Genomic DNA, 19775 nt, shown 5'->3' on the forward strand with positions numbered 1-19775 from the left:
AGAATGCAACATCATCCATTCCACAGTGAGAAAGTGTAATGTGAGTATACTCTAGAGAGAGTGAACACAGTCACAAATTCATACTAAGATGCAGATGGTCATAAAGAAAAGAGAAGACATAAAGGGGGAAAATCTCCTAAAACAACATGATATTTTTAAGATTTAGAGGGATTAGGGTTAATTCAGAAAACTTCAAAATGGTATGATATATTATAGTGAAAATCATCATTATCATAGTTGTAGTAATAATTATAGTAAATTATAGTATATATAATATAGGTATATATACATATAAATTATAGTAAAAACAGTAATTTTTAAATATATTTTCATTAATTTTGTTAAATATTTCCCAATTACAAGTAAAAAAAACAATCATTGAAAAAAAAATAGTTCCAAATTCTCTCCCTCCCACCCTGACCACTCCACCAAGCAATCAGATATCAATTAAATATGTGAAGTCATGCAAAACATATGGCAATATTAGCCATGTTACAAAAGAAGACACAAGAAAAATAAAATTTAAAAAAATAAATAGCATCAACCTACATTCAGAGTTTATCAGTTCAGTCTCTGGAAGTAGATAGCATATTTCATCTTGGGTCTTTGGAGCTGTCTTGGATCTTGATCAGAATAACTAAGTTATTCACAACTGATCATCATCCTTATAATATGGCTGCTACTGTGTGCAATAGTCTTCTGGTTCTGCTCACTTCATTTTGCAACAGCTCATAAAAATTTCTTCACCCAGGGCATCGTTTTTTCTCACCTTTCAATATTTTTTACACCATTCCAACATAATTAATATTCTCCACCACCCTCTTTCTTGAAAGCTTTCTTCTAGCTGTCCTAATAATGGTAATGTTCTTAGATGCTATATGCTATCATCTTCTCATATACAAAGGTAAGTAGTTTAACTTTATTGAGTCCTTATGATTTCTCTTCCATGTTCACCTTTCTATGCTTCTCTTGAGTCTTGTATTTGAGAATCAAATTTTCTCTGCAGTTCTGGTCTTTACATCAGAAGTGCTTCAAAGTCTTCTGTTTCATTAAATATGCATTTTTCCCTTGAATGATTATACTCATTTTTCTGGGTAGGCTACTCTTGGTTGTAATCCCAGCTCTTCTTATGATTTGGAATATCATATTCTAAGCCTTGTTCTTTTAATGTGGTAGCTGCTAACCTGACTAATTCCACAGCATTTGAATGGTTTCTTTCTGACTGCTTGAAGTATTTTCTCTTTGCCCTGGAACTCTGGAACTTGGCTATAATATTCCTGGGAGTTTTCATTTTGGGATCTCTATCAGTTGGTGTTCAGTGTGCTCTTCCAATTTGTATTTTATCTTTTGTTTTAGGATATTAGAACAGTTTTTCTTCATAATTTCTTTGAATATGACATTTAGGTTCTTTCTTTTATCACACCTTTCAGGAAATCTAGTAATTCTTAACTTATCTCTCCTTGATTTACTTTGCAGGTTAGTTCTAGCAATGAAATATTTCACATTTTCTTGAACTTCTTCATTCTTTTAACTCTTTTAATGTTCTGGATTTCAGGATAACTTCTACCTGCCCAAATCCAAATTTAAAAATTTTTTTTCTTCAGAGAAATTGTGTACCTTTTTCCCCCATTTGGCCAATTTTCTTTCAACTCGTGTCACAGATCTCTCTTTTTAATCTCCTAAATTGTCTTGTGTTGGAAGGATGTCTAATTTTGACCTTTTGTTGACCCTGCAACTTGAGAATTTGAATTGAGGCATTATTTTAGAACTATTGGGAAGGGAATGTTGGGAGAGCTCAGCTAAGTGCTTTCCCTATTCCATCTTGGATCCACCCATGGAAGTCTCCTATTGATTTTTTTTCTACATCATAATAATATATTATTGTTTATTGTCTCATAGAGAGGCTAGTGAAAAGAGAACTGTACTGAGAATTAGAAAATGGAACCAAACATCTGGCTCTACTACTTCTTAACTATATAACCCTGGGTAATTCACTTTGCCTCTCTGGGTCAAAGTCTCCCAATCTGTAAAATAGGCATCCTGAGTCTCACTTTAGCTATCTTATGAAGTTGCAACAAAAGCAATTCCTAAAACCTCACGTGATCAAGCTCAAGTCTTATTTCTATGACCAGCATTGTTTCTGCTGCACAATAATCTCTAGGTGATCTCTGAAGTTTCCTCTAGCATTAATATTCCATGACTCCAAGGAGGGAAAATTGATTTAAATTACTTACAGGAATTAGATGAGGTGCAACTGGAGTTCTGGAAAGCAACTCATTCTACAACAGATACTAGAATCTCTTTCTTCTAAAAATTCTTTGCAATTATATCAGCACCCATTTATCTCATGTACTTACAGGAGAATGACCTAAATGACCTCCTAGAGTTGCTACTAGTTCCATGATGTTATAATGAATTCAGCATTATCTGCCTGATCAGTTCCTTCTAGAAAAGAGAGCTGGTTTTATTTCCAGCTGGCAAAGGTAGATTGCTGTCTGTCTTGGGGCAAAACTCTTGTGACACAACTAATATCCTGGGGGTAAACCAGGAACAGGGATTGTATCTCCAGGGCATCAGAGTACATCATTTCGTTATTGCTATACCTTTCTCTCCACTGACTGGCCTGTTCCCTAGCTTTAACTTAAGGAATTACAAATCCACTTTACATATTTCCACACGTAAATTTATATTTGACTTAAATGATGATTCTGTGCCCATCACCCAAAATCTTCCCAAATAAAGAAAAAAAAGGAAAATATTGCATGTCAGGAACTATATTTTTTAAAGGCAAAGCATGCCCCCCCCTTCCTCTCTCTCTCTCTCTCTCTCTCTCTCTCTCTCTCTCTCTCTCTCTCTCTCTCTCTCTCTCTCCAGCACAAATGCACACACACACACACATACACACACACACATGCACTGTCTCTGTGCGTATGTGTATATATATGTATATACGTATACATATTTATTAATTTATCTGTGTTTAAAAGTAAATTCAGGCAACTTAAACCATTTTAGGAAAAGAAAAAAATAATAATCTGCCTCAGGTCTGACAGTCTATCTGCCACTTTTCCACCCCATTATGATTTGTACAGATGTACTACCCACTCAAGGACAAGCTAACTTTCCTTTGCAAACTTCAACTCCACAATAATGGCCATGGGCATGCAAATCAGCCTCAGTGGGCAGACTGGCACTAGGCCTTTGTGATTTCAGATAAATTAAATCTGCATGAAAAAAGTGGAGAGAAAACTAATTTTGGTGCGTTACACCAAGGGGAGCATATCTAGGCAGTTCATACTCTGTGGCTGCTGCACAAAACAGTCCCCTATCTCTATATTGCCTTGTTAAGTAACATGATGTATGAAAGAAGAGGAAGTTCACCTCCTGAGAAAAGAAATCCTCCTTTGTGCAGGAACAGCCTAATACATATATAGTTTGCTCTCTTAACCCTAGAAACACTGTTATGAACTATAAAACATAGTTTTAGTGTTTCCTGGCACAAAAAATAACCTTTTAGAATACTGTCTTCCTGAGACAGGAAGACTCAGCTTTCCCTCTTCCTTGACCTTACTCTTGATGAGCTAAACTATTTTTCCCAACTCAGAAAAAAAAAGTTATGACTTTTTAAAAAGAAGGGTCAGTGTTGGATCCACAAAATCTCCATTCTTTCCTCCATCCCTCAGCTGGTTGAGGAAGTAGTTGTGGACATTTTGAAGCAGAGATTAGTTTAACTGTACCTGGTCTTATACCCGGTAACTTGTATCTTGGCTCCCATCATTGCAGTCTTGCTCCATTTCCACTCTAGTTTTTAAAGCTTATCACTTTTATCTCTCTGATCCATGGCTCCTAAAACAAAAGGAAATAACATGAAGGGAAAGAGGTAGGTTGGAAGTTTGCCTCTCTCTCATAGGAATAGGTAGCATATTGACTAACATAATAGTCTTCCTGACATAATTGTCAAACTGTGGCTAAACTGTGAGCAGTTGGAAAAGGTCCTTTCTCATTTACCTCCATCACTTATGTTCACTAAGTACCACTCTCTACTCTCCACTCTCTAATCTACCTTCCAACCTAGCTTTCTTTCTACTGCAATGTCTTGTTTGCTCAATTTCATTCACTGTTTAGAGAGGAACTGGTGAAAAGAGGTTAGAATTTGGAGAATGCAGACATCTATTTAAGTTCAATTCTGTTACTTACTAGATGTGTGACTTGAGGCAAGTCATTTAACTTGTGTAGTTTCTTCACTTCATGACCCTTCTCTCTGACCATGTCCCCCCAACTCAAACCTTGAACTTTAACCCTGACTCATGCACCCTTAAAGATGAGCTTTCAATCCTTATCTTGGTTGAAACTATGCTGTCATACAATTTCTAGCAGTATCCTCAACAGTGCCCTTTTATGTGACTTTCTCCATTAGAATATAAGCTCCTTGAAGGCAGAAACTATCATACTTCCTTGTATTTGTATCATTTAATATGGTGCTTGGCATATAAGAAACACTGACCTGTACCTTTTCAAGTATGTTTATTCAACACATGTGTTCCCTATATGTTCCACCATATTGTTCATATTTTGTCCACATATTCCTTCCCTAACTGGTAGTGTGACAGCATAGCTATGTATGCTGTTTGATCAATTGTAACCTAGGCAGCTAAGTGGTGAGTGGAGAAAGCGGTAAACATGGAAACAGGAAGACCTAAATTGAAATCTTGCCTCTACTTACTTAGCTGTGTAACCCTAGGCAACCGAAAGACACTATCTATCTGTCTGTTTATCTGTCTATCTATCTATCAGTATACATTTAAGTTCGTATACATAGAGAGAAACATAGACATGGAGAGAGATCTTTCTATATATAATGCCTTAGTTTCCACCCCTATAAAATGACAATAAAAATAACACCTCACACCAGGTTGTTGTGAGGATTGAATGCAGTGCATGGTTAGAAACCTTAGTAAACCTTAAAGCACTATTAAAATACTAACTTTTACTACTATTGTTCTTAATTAACAAGTCCTCTGGCTGCTAGTGAAAATAAAACTCATTGTTGGCAGCTTAGCAGTTATTGCCTTTAAAGAGTTAATCAAGAGAATGCTTGAAAAGTGGAGTACCTTTCCTGGAAGTCCATATATGTGAGGGTGCACTTAATGGTATACCTTGAAGCATTAAATAAATGGAAAATATGATCATGTTTAGATTGACAAAGACAAAGGAGTAAAGGCATTTGATGAAGATGTGCAATTATAAGTAAAAGAATACTATTGAGAGAGGGTGGCTTTTGTCAAAGCCAGCAGGAAGAGCATCTTGGCTTGAGGGAAGGTCCATGTTGGGAAATGGTAAGGAAAAACCCCAGAAGGATGTGTTGAAGCTTCAGAGCACTATGTTAAAATTGAAGTCCTTTGAAATGATAGAGGGTATTCTTGTTTCTCAAAAGTTCTATTGCTCAGGACACAATAGAGAGCCCCATGCTCTAGAGAACATCTTAGTTACTGGTACTAAAAAAACCTGGAATAGAAAGTGAACCTTTTTTCCTATATCCTTACTGTCTTGCTCTCTTTCCTAGTTGTGCTATTTTCCCTCACTTTTGTTCTTGGCTCTGATACTAGGAGGAACATGTAGTGACAGGAGCACAGATGATCTCTCTGTGCTGCCTTTATAAACAATCCCCTCATATCTACTCTTGAAGACTGTGCTCCTCCCCCCAATCCCTTTGTCTTTAAAAGCATTTTATCACAGTATTTTGCTTTGTTTGCTGGTTTTGTGCCTGGAACACATGAACAGAAGCTTTGGGGTTAATGAGTACATTTCAATAAAATCCACTGTCAAATCAAACCTATTGATACCTTAATCAATCAATATGCATTCCGTAAGGGTCTACCATGCTTCAGACACATTTCTAGCACTGGGAATGTTGAGGTTTAGGGGTGTTAGGAACATGAAATAGTGACACGCAGATTCTGCCTGAATAAATTTGATCTAAGCCTTCTTTCAGCCAAAGAAAAATAAAGTTTATTAAAGATCTGCCAGGCTCTTAAGGAATCTGAACATTTGCATCACTAACCTAAGCAGGCCAGATTGAATCTGAGTACTTTCATGGAAACAAGGTGGATAGGTAGGAAGGATCTAGGGTTGGCCAAGTAACCTGGAGTTATTGGAAGAGGGATCTAGAGAGGATCTTGATGGGAGTGGCCATTAGGCTGGGGCAACTACTGGTCAGAAACCAGGAACCAAGAGAATTAGGTTTAGATAGGATTAAAGGTGGGAAGTAACCGGAGGCAATGTGGAGGCAACAGACTATTAAGGCCTGGCCTAGGTTAGGGGTAACAGAGAATTGGGTGAAGGTTTAATGAAAGGCCAATTGAGGGGATTCCAGCCACAGGCAAATGCCAGATCCAATTGCAACATTACAGGAAAGTTCAAGGGGATTTCTAGAGCCAAAAAGAATAAAGAAAATGAAAAATAGTATGCTTCAATCTGCATTCAGACTCTACCAGTTCTTTCTCTGTAGATGGATAGAATTTTTCATCATGAGTTGGATTATGACATTGATGAGGAGAGCTAAGTCCTTCACAGTTGATCACCATACTCTCTTCATATCTTACAGCTTGATAATATCCCATTACATTTAACTCAGCTCATCCTCTCATTCTCCCCTCCAAAGGAAGGTAAATTTTGATGGCCAGAAGCTGCCCCATTAACTTGGGGCTTACTGACTAGATTCCTTCCTTTGTCTTTCTTCCTTTCATTCTTTCTTTCTTTTTCCTTTCTTTCTTTATTCCTTTCTTTCTTCCTCTCTCTTTTTTTCCTTCTTTCCTTCCTTTCTTTGTCTCTTTCTCTCTCTGTCTCTCTTTTTCTTTCTTCTTTTCTCACAGACCAAAACTTAAACCCATTTCATTCTGGATTTCATAGATTAGACCACAATAGGTCCCTGCCCAAGCACCACTTCATGGCTATATTTTGGGTCATGAAACTTTTGTCCAGCAACCCTGAAGTTCTTCCCCTCCCAGTTTGATTTTTTTTTTTTTATTTAAAGGGGTCATCCGTTGCCTCACCTCTTTAGGAGACCTATTCACTGAATGGGCATGATCTCACTCAAAGTGAGTACCTGAGAAGACCTTAGCCTAAAAGGGCCAGGGTCTCACATTGCATCCTGAGCCATCTCCAGTCATCCTGATGTATATCTGGCCACAGAACCCAGATGGGTCTGGAGAAGAAAATGAGTCTGGTGACCTTGCACAGCCCTCCCTCACTCAAATTAAAGTCAACTGCAAGTCATGTCACCATCTCCCTGATGTCCTGGTCCTCTTTGAAACTGAAGGATAAAAACAACCCCATCAGGAATGCAAATAATGAAGCAATCAGCCATCTCTCCATATTTGAACAAGAGAGACAAGTACGTATGTAAGGATATATGCCAAAAATATAAAATAAATACCAGATAGCTAAATGAGTAGTAATTGGAGAAGGAGGGAGCACTTGAGCTACATTTCAAAAGAAAAGAGGGATGCCAGAAGGTGGGGGTTAGGAGGTAATAGAAAAGCATGGAGATGGGAAATGGAGTCCCATATTTGAGTAAAACAGAGAAGATCATTTTGTCTAGATTATAGAATATATGACTGCATTAGAAACAGCTCCCCCCCCCCAACTTACTAGAAAGAGCTATATCAGTTGGTGGTGCCCCCTGGTTTGGTTTGGTTTTTTAATATAAGATCTAAACTGGCTCAAGTTAAGATAGTCTTTAAGCTCTTGGCAAGATAGGTTAGGATCAAGTTGTAAAGGGCTTTGAAAATTAAATGAAGAAATTTACGCTTCATCCTAAAGGCAGTAGGCATCATGATCAGACTTGTATTTGAGAAAGGGCATTTTGGTAATTGTATGGGAGATAAATTGGACAGGGGAGTTATTTAAGGCAGGAGAAGATGAAGAAGACATTACAATTGTCCAAAAAAAAAGAGTGAAAAAGATCTGATTTAGGGTGGTGACTTCTTGAGTAGGAGCATTACCAGTTATCTTGACTTTTATCTTGCCACTGGACTCTGATGACTGGGAAATAGAATAAGATTGAGACTTTGAGCACCTCTGCCTCACTGATATCCAATTCACATTGCATGGAATAGGTTTAGTGAAGACTTCTCAGATTGTAATTCTTCTCCCAGGGGTGAGGTAAGACCGAGAGGCTCAAGGTCACAATATTTTTAGAGTGGAATAATTCCACATAAGGATATAAAACTGTGTAGTACATTAGGGTCTCAGTGATTGGATGAAACTTACATAATTCTTCGATGTCTTCAATTCAAAAGGGATTGGATAGATTTTGCATCTAGAATGTAAGATCATATTCTCAGCTAATGAGGATAATGGTCAGTGGGGAGGGAGGGACTTGTGTTAGAGTCTGTATATATCATTGCTTCTCTTTCGTCTTTGGCTTTTCCTGCTCCAGGTGAGCTGGTTCAGGAATTGCCCCGCTTCTCGAGAATTGAATAAATCAACTTTCTGTCATCACCTTGAGATGCCTCTGAGTAATTAATTAAGTAGGGATCCGAGCCATCCCACACAACATCCTAGTCAAGACATCACCCTAATGATGCCATTGGTCCTTTTTGAAGAAGTAGAATGAACAATGTCTGAGTAATAGTAGCTTCGCTCTGGGGACCCAAACTGCCAATCTGAGTTAGAGAATACTGTTATTTCTTCCTCCTCCTCCTTATCTGCCTCCTTCTCCTTTTTCTTCTTTTTCTTATCCTCTTTCTCCTCCTCCTCCTACTCCTTCTTCTTCCCCTTCTTCTCCTTCTCCTTCACCTCCACCTCCTTCTCCTTACCTTGCCACATGTGATCCCTCCCTCCACTTATACCCTTACATGAGGTCCTCTGTTCAAAGGAATATAATTTTTTGGTCACTTATATTTTGTAACATATCTTGGGGTTTAGGGGCTAGAATATTTTTTAATTTTCTATCTACTTAATTTTTTTTTCAAAAATTGGACAATTTACTGCTTGTCAGGTGCAGTTTTCGTTTGTGATTTCTTGTAGTTCTGAAAAACAAACAAACAAGCTTTTAAAAAGCCAGTTGTGATTCATATGGAGCTACTTGACTACCCTTTAAACCCAAATCACTCTGGCTTTCATTGAAGGGCTCTAGCTCAAGGCTTTATTGTTCATTGTTTGGATTTTAATGGCTTAGAGTGAGGCTAAATAGCAATTGTTTTACATTCCGGCCAGAAATCCTCCCAGACTGATACTTTTGTGATGGTAAACTAGGCCATTTTTGTCTCAATTCTTACCTAACCCTAAGTCATTGAATAAGTATTGCCGGAGACAAAATGAGAACTGGGCAAAACTTTTAATTTCAAAAGGCCAAGGTCACCTACTGCATCCTAGGCCATTACTGGTTATCTTGACTTTTGTCTTGTCAATGGACTCCGATGATTCTACAGTAGAGAGTAAAGCTGATGACTTTATTAGAACAATGGTACTACCTATCTTAAGAATCCAACAGAACCTAGAGAAAATGGTATGCCTTGGCAGGGGTCCTCCCATGGTACTTCAGCTCTTTCCTACCTTACTGCCAGAAGGAGGCAGCAATACTGCCATGCAGCTGGCATCCTTATCTGATACATTAGAAATAAGTAATAACCCCGAGCAAGCCTGATTGTCTAGAACATGGGAGTGGACACTTTAGAATAAATGGTTAACACATTGAAATAGTTTGTGGGAGCTGGAGGGTGCCCTTAAAAGTAAATGCAGGACAAGAGAGAAAAAAAGGTACAAGGGCAACAATGAAATCGCTTTTTTCTCATAATATACAAAAGGAAAAAAAAAGGAAGTGCAAAAGTGAACAAAAATAGAGCAATATTGTTACTAGTTTAATAAACTTAATATATATTTGTTTTGAAATTGTACTAAATAAAAATTCGGTATCTCATACAATGCTCTATTCTGTTCTTTGTATCTTGAAATGTTCATGTTTGTTGAGAACCACGTTTATAATGAAAATAATTAAAAACAAGCTAAGAAAAAAGCAAATCATGAAGGAGAACATTACTGATAATTCTAGGTTGCAAAATTAAAACAATAGCATCCTCCCCAATCTGACCTCTCCTTTCCTTGTCCCTTTTTGTTGCCCCAGGAAAGAAATCTTCATTTCCTAAAATGTCACTATGAATGTGAAGATAATCATGTGGTTTCCAAAGCTTCTATTTATTTTCCTTCAGCTAAACTTTTGAATTTTTGCCCTGTTTTTGTCATGGAACCTCTTACCTACTCCTATGTCACACATACATGGACTAAACTAGTTACTGCTCTCCACCAGTCATGTACGTATTCTACAAAATCACACAGAGGGAAATCCAAACAGAGCCCCTGCCTTCCATCCATCATCTTCATCTGGCTAATGATCTCTGTGAGGCTGATACATTCAGTTCCCTGTCCTCTTCCTATGATGGAATCCCAAGGAGGTGAGAAGATAATTCAGTGGACTTCAGTCATTGCTATATCAGGAGTCTGTTACTTGAATGTAGAATATACTAGCTGTGCAGATTCTCTTTCTTGCTATATTGGACCTATACACTAATCTCTGAGCTTTGGAAGTGGGACTGAGGGTTCTGGAGCAGTTATGCCTGCCTGAGAAGGAGAATGAAGAAGAGCAATGAGAACTTGGAAAGAAATGGGGCAGAGGTGGAGGCGGTCACAATTCTGTTACAAAATTCCTGCAAGTGGTAATCTTTTGCAGTCCCTTGATTGGCCATTTTCCCAGAGACTCCCTGGCTTCAAAGCTCTCCCAACCCACTTTCTATTTCCTTCTTTTTCTCCCAGATACTGAAGAGAAGTAGAAAGGTATCAAAGTGAATCAAGCAAAGAGTTTTCTGGTGTGTATGTAGTTTGCATATGAAAAGGCATGTTGTCAACGCAGCACTGATCTCAGGAGGGGACAGACCCAACTGAACACAAAGACAGAGATAACTTCCAGCTAAGAGTAGGAACAACTTCAGGAGTTCAGCCTATTTTTCCATCACCCATCCATGACTCATTCAGTTCCAGAAGTAGGTGTTCAGTGCCTGCCTTATACAAAGCAACTAGAGCAATGTACTCAGAAACTTTCTGCAAAATGCTTCATCATAGCATTCCTCCTACAACCAGAGCTCTTGGGGGAGGAGGCAGCAATGTTGCACCTCAGCCAAAGCTTAATACAGAATAACTGTAGCCTTACTCTCAAAGCAAATACAAATAGAAAATTACATCATAGTCTTCCTTTTTTAAAAAGTGTTATAAATGTACTATGCATTCTAAGAGAGTCAGCATGGCATGGGAGATAGAGAATCAACCTTGGGCTTGAGAAGGTCTGGACTCAAGTTTATCTTCTGACATATACTAGCTGTATAATCCTGGAGAAATCATTTAGCCCCTCAATGTTCTAGGGCAGGGGTGGGGAACCTGCAGCCTCCAAGCCATATGTTACCCTCTAGGTCTTTCAGTGCAGTCCTTTGAGTTCAAGTTTTACAGAACAAATCCTTTTATTAAGGAGACTTGTTCTGTGAAGTTTGGATTCAATCAAATGGCTGCACTTGGGGACTTAGAGGGCCATATGTGGCCTTAAGGCCACAGTTCCCCTTGCCTGCTGTAAGGTATAGACAAGCCTCTGATTGGTAGAGATGATAGAGATAAAACTCTATAGATATACATATGTTGTTGTTGGGTTTGTCCTTCGTTCTCAAAGAGGACCATGACATCAAGATGAAGACATGACTTGCAATTGACTTTCATTTGAGTGAGGGAGGGCTGTGCAAGGTCACCAACCTCACTTTCTTCTCCTGAGCCACCTGGGTCCAGTGGCCTGATATTCATCAGGATGACTGGAGATGGCCCAGGATGCAATGGGAGACCCTGGCCCTTTCAGGCTAAAGTCTTATCACATTCTCACTTTGAGTGAGATACATCCCTTCAATGATTAAACTTTTTTAAGTAGTTATTCAAAGGATGGCCCCTTTAATCAAAACAAAACAAAACAAAAAATCAGACTGGGAGGGGAAGACCCTCAGGGTTCCTGGGTCAAAGAGAAACAGTAATTATTTAGCAATTACAATCACTCTGTGTTAGGTGGGTGGGGACTTGCTGTCCAGTCCATTAGCTCCAGAGTGAATTGGGTTTAAGGCTTGATCTTTGAGCAAGAAATGTAGCCAGTAAACCCAGAGGAAAAAAGGCAGCTTTTGGGCATGGAGTGTATCTTTCCCTGGGTAGAACACCAGAGGAGAGGAGAAGGAGAAGGAGGAGGAAGAGAAGGATGTGTACATATGCATGTCTACATACATACAACATATATACACATGTGTGAGTTGTGGGTTTGATATATGACAGGCACGTGTATGTATATATGCATGCCTGACATATGTGACGATGTAATACACATAGTGCATTTGTGAATACATGTGTGACATACACACATGTATAGAGAGAGGTATATTTATAGAAATCGCATGTATACATATCATATATGTGTCATATAATCATATATGTATATTGCTGTTGCTTTGTTGATTAGTTACGTCTAACTCTTCATTACCCCATTTGGGATTTTCTTGACAAAAATATTGGAGTGACTTGCCATTTCCTTCTCCAGCTCATTCTACAAAAGAGGAAACCATGGCAATCTGGGTTAAGTAACTTCCTCACAATCACACAGCTAGTAAGTGTCTGAGGCCAGATTTGAACTTAAATATTCCTGGGTCCAGGTCTGGCATTCTATCCTCTGTGCCAGCTAGCTTCCATGTGTGTGCATATCTGTATCTGTCATATATCATTTCTGAAACTTAACTGCTTCTAAGCAGCTCCTGCTCCAGGGGCCCTTTCTTCCTTCTCGTTAGAGGATAGGAAGTGGAAATATGGCAGCTTCTTCTTGCCTCAAGCATTTAAGAAGGGCTACTGAGTTTCCCTATATTTCCTAGAGCAGCTGCTTTCCTGGGCTTCATATATCCAGAAACTTCTTATTCTTCAAGATGAAACTCACATCTCATCAGATCATTTCCCACCCTGGCTGCAGGATTTCATCATGCCCCCATGGGGTCGTTTACTCTTTCCCACATTTTTGGCTTCTTTTTATGTGTTGTTTCCCTTATTAGATTGGACGATCCTACAGGTAAGGGACCATCTTATGCCTTTCTTTATATCTCCAGTGTTTGCAACATTGCCTGACACATGGTAGACACTTAATGAATCTTCACTGACTGACTCTTTAAAGATCAATCCCACCCAGAAATGTATTCTACAGCCACTTTCCACAACGATGAAGGCACACAATGCATGATGTCCATCCATTACCATTCTACTGTGCATTCTCATTGCCAGAAAATTGAGTAGACCTTTCTGAATAAAGTACAAGAGGGTTAATACTGAGCTAGCAGAAAGTAACATTTTTATGTGCAGGTACAAAGAAGCAACTTGTACTACTAAGTGGCCCAGATTTGGCATTCCATATATTGCCTGTGTGACCTTATACAAATTGTCTCTCATTCCTGGAATGTACTTTCTTCTCACTTCTTCCTCTTAGCATCATTTCTCACTTCCTTTGAGGCTCAGTTTATATGTCACGTCCTCCAGGAAGCCTTCCTGATCATCCCACTGGTTATTCATGAGCTCTCTTTTCCCCCTCCTTCTCAAAATATCATTTATATGCTTACTTACAGATTATCTTCTCTCTCTCTCTCTCTCTCTCTCTCTCTCTCTCTCTCTCTCTCTCTCTCTCACACACACACACACACACACACACACACACACACACACACACACACACACACATACACACACCAGTGAATTTTAAGCTCTTCAAGGCAAGGATTACTTCATTTTGTTTTTGTACACCCAAATCCAACACAGTGACCTGAACACAGAAGATGTTTAATAAATTCTTGATTAATTAGAGTATTGGAATGTAAGACAGAAAAATCACAGCTTTTTTCTGGATCCATGGACTTCTACTCCTTTACTTCTCTCAAGCCCCATGGCCCTGTGAGTTCAGCACTTTTAATAATTCCCAGGACCCTTTGCAGCAAACTGAAATTAGAGATGAATGGTATAAGAGATAGAATGTGGAACTTGGAGTCAAGAAGGCCTGGATTTGAATCATATTTCAGATTCTTACTAGTTGTGTGACCCTGGGTGAGTCATTTAACCTCATTAAACCTCAGTTTCCTGATCTGGAAAATAAGGCCATTGGACTTAACCTCTATTAAGCTTCCTTCTATCTTTAAATTTATTATTCTGTAAAAGCATTCTACAAATAAATATTCTGATCCAAATGTTTGTCTAGCAAGCAGGAAAACTCAAAAAGAGATATAAACTAGAGTTTAGGGGTGGGAAACATGTGATCTCAGGGTCACATGCAGCCCTCTAGGTCCTCAAGTACAGCCCTTTGACTGAATTCAAATTCCCCAAACAAATTCCCTTAGTAAAAGGATTTGTTATGTAAAATTTGGACACAGTAAAAAGGCTAAGGACCCACAAGGCCTCATCTGACCTGGAAGCTGCAGGTTCCCCACCCCTGAACTAGACCATAGGAAAGCATTTCACAGGAGTCAGTATGGTACAGGAGCAAAGGCACAAAACCTGGAGTCAGAGCACCTGGGTTAGAATGCTATCATTCAGTACCAAAGAACTCATTATGGAAAATGCTATCCACATCCATAGAAAGGATTGGTAAAGTCTGAATACAGCTCAAAGAATACTATTTTTACTTTATTTTTTCATAGTTTTTCCCTTTTGTTCTGTTTCGTCTTATACACCGTGACTAACATGGAAATGTTTTACATGATTGCACATAACCGATATCTTTATATAGATATTCTACATATATGTAAATACATACATACGCACACACTATATAACCTATATCAAATTGCTTACTACCTTAGTGAGGAGAGGGAAGGAGAGAATTGAGACTCAACATTTCATTTTAAAAAATGAATGTCAAAAATTATCTTTATACGTAATTAGAAAAAACAAAATTTTATTTAAAAGAAAAAGAGATCTTGCCAAAACCAAGAATCACCTATTCAGCAAAACTGAGTATAATGCTTCAGGGAAAAAAATGGAATTTCAGTGAAATAGAGGACTTCCAAGTATTCTTGTTGAAAAGAACAGAGAGGAACAAAAAATCTGACTTTCAAATACAAGAACCAAGAGAAATATGAAAAGGTAAACAGGAAAGAGAAGCCTTAAGAAACTCATTAAAGTTGAACTGTTTACTTTCCTACATGGAAAGATGATATTTGTAACTCATGAGACCTTTTTCAGTATTAACGTAGTTAGAGGGAATATACATGTGTATGTGTGGGTGGAGGGGTATATAGATAGGTGTGTATGTGTATCTTATATATGTGTAGGTATGAATATGTACATGTGTATGTATGTATGTAGATGTGTATATGTGTATATATACATATATAAGATACACATACACACACATAGAGGGCACGGGGCGAGCTTATTGTGAAGGGAGAATACCTAAAAATAAAATTTACTGTTAAGTGGAATGCACTAGGAATAAGAAAAAGGGAGAGGTAAAATGTAGAGAATCATCTCACATAAAAGAGGCAAGAAAGAGCCTTTAAAATGGAAGGGAAGAGGGAAGAATTGAAATGAAATAAATGAGCCTTACTCTCATGGGATTTGGCTTAAGGAGGGAATGACATACACTCAATTGGCTATAGAAATCTATTTTATCCTATAGGAAGGAAGGGGGGAGGCGATAGGAGAGAAAAGATAACATAAGGGAAGGCAAATTGGGGAAAGGAATAATCAGAAGCAAACATTATTGTGGCAGCACAAACCAAGGGAGATAATGGAATAAATGGGGGAAGAATGGGACAGAAGGAAATGTGGTTAATCTTTCACAACATAACTATTATGGCAGTGTTTTGCATGGCTATGCATGTATGACCTATATTGAATTGCTTGTTTTCTCAACGAGGGTGGGTGGGGAGGGAGGAAGGGAAAGAATATAGAATTCAAAGCTTTAATAATGAATGTTAAAAATTGTTTTAGTATGCAACTAGAAAATAAGATGTACAGGCAATGGGGTGCAGAAATCTATTTTGCCCTACAGGAAAATAAAGAGGAAGGGGGATGGAAGAAGGAGAAGGCAATAAAAGGGAGGACAGACTAAAGGAAGGAATGGATGGGTTGCATGCTGTCCTGGGGTGGGGGGAGGGGGTAAGGAGAGATGGGGATAAAATTTTGAATTCAAATTCTTGTGGAAGTGAATGTTGAGAACTGAAAAATAAATAAACAACATGTTTTTTAAAAAAGAAATCTTGTCATTAATGATTTGTGTTTATGTGACCTTGAGCAAGTCAAAACCTCTGTCAACCTTGGTTTATTCACCTTTTGTATGAGGCAGTCAATCAGGTTCTTTTCCAATCTAACTCTATGATCCTAAGATCCTATATATCAAAGACCTGTTCTCAGGGGTACTCTGGGACCAGCTTATGTGTGCCATTTGTTAAATTTTCAGTTTAACAATTTATTCCTCAGAAATCCATAAAAGTTAAAAATCAGGATTTGATTTATTGTTTTGTGGATTGTCTAGACCTAGGAAAGTGATGGATAAAATGTTAATAATGAAGATTTAACTTAACAGTGTGTCCTTCATACTTTTTTTTTTCCAGAGTCAAGTGTTAAACATTTACCCCACATTCCTGCCTAAGACTTCTGTAAACAGGAATAGTGAGGGGGATGGCTATATATGAAGACAGATTTCAGGAGCTTGTTTTTAATAATCCTCTCTTCTCTTTTCTGAGTGCCTGAAAGTCCATCATTAGGACTTCAGATGTTAGTTCCAGTTAAAATGGAACTACCACAGTGCAGAGTGACATTTTAAGTCATTAAATCACCTATATATATAGGGCACTGGATATCTCTGAGGCAATCATTTAATGAACATATATTAAGTACTTACTAGGGAGCAGGCATGGAACTAGAGACTGGGGATAGAAGTACAAAAATTGAAACAATATCTATTCACAAGGAGCTCTTATTCTAATGGGAGAGGCAACAAAATACGAAAAGGAATATAGGAATAAAAATGTAAAGTTTGTAAATAAAAATATATCAAAGCTAGTGAAATACAAAGTAATTTGAGAGGGAGCGTACTGGTAGTTGGGAGCAGGGAAGCATCAAGACTTCATGTAGAAGATGGTGCTTTAACTGATTCTTAAAGGAAAAGAAGAACTTTATGAGGTAGAGGTAAGGATATAGGTAGGCTATTCCAGTGATATGTGACAGCCAGTGCAAAGGCAGGGAGATAGGAGATGAAATATTATATTTTAGGAAAAGGGAGAAGGCCAGTTTGTCTGGATCAAAAAGCATGAAGTGTGGAAAAATGTCCAATGAAGGTGAAAAGATAGATTGAGACCAGATTGTTAAGAGCTTTTAAAAGCTAAGCAGAGGAGTTTATATTTTTTTTCCTAGAGGCAAAAGGAAGTCACTGGAGTTGATTGAGAAGGGTAATCACATAATCAGATCATCATTTAAGGAAAATTACTTTGGAAGCAGTGTTTTAGGGTGAATTGGAGTGAGGAGAGACTCAAGAGTTGTGGTCAACATCACAGCCAACCGTATCTCCAGAAAAGCAATGATGAAACTTGTTGCCCCTCTCCTCACAGAGAGGCGATAGACACAGAGTACAGAAGGAGATATTTTTGGACATGGCTACTGTGTAGACTAATTTTGCTTAGCTATACTTATTTCTTATGTGGTTATTGTTGTTTATTTTTCCTTTGCTTCAGTTAATGGATTGAGGGGAGAAAAGAAGGAAGTGGAGTTTTAAAAGTAATGATACCCAAAATAACAGGACCACTGAACATTTCTTAATGTGCAGAAGTTATGAGAAGGAAGTTCTGAAGGTAACAAAGACAAGCCGGAGAGTTTTAAAAGTAACATCAGTACGTGATTATTATTAGTGTTAGATGTGTGTGTGCACGTGTGTGTTTTCAAATCCTTAATTACTGGTAATATGGATGAAAATACCAAGACTGGTGTATAGAAATAGGAAAGGAGAGATAAGCATTTGAAGTCAAAATAGAAAAAAAAATAAGGCCTTAAGGTCAATGACATCACCAGCAGTTGTTGCTCCTAGGCTATAGGTGAGAGTTGGACCAGTCCTAGTTGGTCAATGTTAAGTTTATTAATTAAATTATCTGATCATGAATTAACAAGTATTCACTAAATGTGCATTTTACCCAGTGCTTTGCATCCTAAAGAGTATAGATCTAAAAGCTTTCAACTTTGTTGGACTCCAAAAACTGGTGCCTGTGTTTCAGTTGTCAGTGTGGCCTGGCCTATGAGTGCTTCCTGAATCCTGATTACCAAGGAAAGGGCCCAGAGCCCAGGCACTTATGTATGAAGGCCAAAGGAATTCTCAGCTGGGCTGCTACTCTATGAAGCAGATAATGTATACTGTTTCCTGAGACCTTCCAGGCCATTAAAAGGAGAGTGATGATATTAATATGGAGCATGATTCTATCTGTAAAACACAGACTGGATCCTGATGTGCCTGGGGTGAGGAAGTAAGGGCTCCAGCACTGGGAAATACGGGCACACTGGGAGTAGGCTGGTTGATGGGCTGGTTTGTTTGTTTGCTTGTTTTGAGGAGAGGGGAGCAGAAAAGAGAGAGAAAAACCAAGCTCAGTTCAATAAAGCGCATTTAACCATTCCAGTCATGATGCCTAGCTAGCAAAGAGAGGGGCAAAGCACAGGATGGGTTAGGCAGCTTTATTTTATTTTTTGTAAATTGGTGAATTATTCATGTTCTCTAGGATCACAGTAAGACTTTGAGATGCTTTAGGAAAAAGAAGATAGGAGAGGGGAGGAAGTCCACAGGGGTTTGCTGGTTTGGAAACAGAGAGCACATGTCCTACATGCCAATGTTACCAGAATGGGGTGTGGGGATTCGTTGGGAAACTCTGTTCTAAAGAACACTTGGTAATGAATCTGACTGGCATTCTGGAGGAGTTCAATGGGCTTTGTAGATTGCTTTAAAAAATCATTACACCACAAAAATTCTCTATAGGCTGCAAAATTGACTTTACCTCCCTTTTCTCATCCCCTCTCCCTCCTCTGTCATTCATTGGTACCTCTTAGAGCATTAAAAGAAAAAAGCAAAGAGGAATGAAGAACAGAGGTGATCAATTTTCCCCAATGAAGTCTTAGATAAGTATTAAAAATGCAGTGCCATCAAAAACTTCAGCCATATGGTTCCAATGATGTACTCCATTAAAAATATACACTGGCAGAAAGTCAACAAAAGTTGAGAATTTAAAAATGTAGGCCTTTTCTTTCAAGATATATGAGCCAGGGCCCTAAGAGGAAAATGACTTACCCACTGAAACAGCATCAGATACTGGCAAAGTTGTAACCAGAATGTGCAACTAAACTCTTCTTGTTAGTTGATTTCGTTTCATTTGTATGCAACATTCAAAAACATATGCTGGTTTTGCCTGTTATATGCTATCAGTCAAATTCTATTGAAAGGTTAATAATGGCAGCTATGATTTATACAGCACTTTGCATACATTATTTCATTTACTCCTTACTGCAACAGTCCTGTAAGACAGACGCTTTTGTTATGTCTCTGTTTCATAGATAAAATTGAGATTGAAACAAGCCAAGTGACTTACTCAGGATCACATAGCTAGTAAGAGTCTGAGCCAAGATTTGAACTCAAGACTCGTTATTGCAGGTGTGTCCACTGCTCTACACCACTTAGGTGCAACTAATGTAATTATTGA

The 19775-nt window shown here is 38.3% G+C and overlaps 1 long non-coding RNA gene across 1 annotated transcript in view; it reads right to left on the reverse strand.

Moving 5' to 3' along the window:
* Window positions 1–3768: 3768 nt before the first annotated feature.
* LOC140521026 (uncharacterized) overlaps window positions 3769–19775 on the reverse strand; it is a 109441-nt gene continuing 93434 nt past the window's right edge. The window contains exon 3 of the long non-coding RNA XR_011972757.1: window positions 3769–3846. This is a non-coding gene — a long non-coding RNA (uncharacterized lncRNA). The remainder of the gene's footprint in view (window positions 3847–19775) is intronic.

The sequence above is a fragment of the Notamacropus eugenii genome, chromosome 1 (genome assembly GCF_028372415.1).
Source record: "Notamacropus eugenii isolate mMacEug1 chromosome 1, mMacEug1.pri_v2, whole genome shotgun sequence".
Taxonomy (NCBI): domain Eukaryota; kingdom Metazoa; phylum Chordata; class Mammalia; order Diprotodontia; family Macropodidae; genus Notamacropus; species Notamacropus eugenii.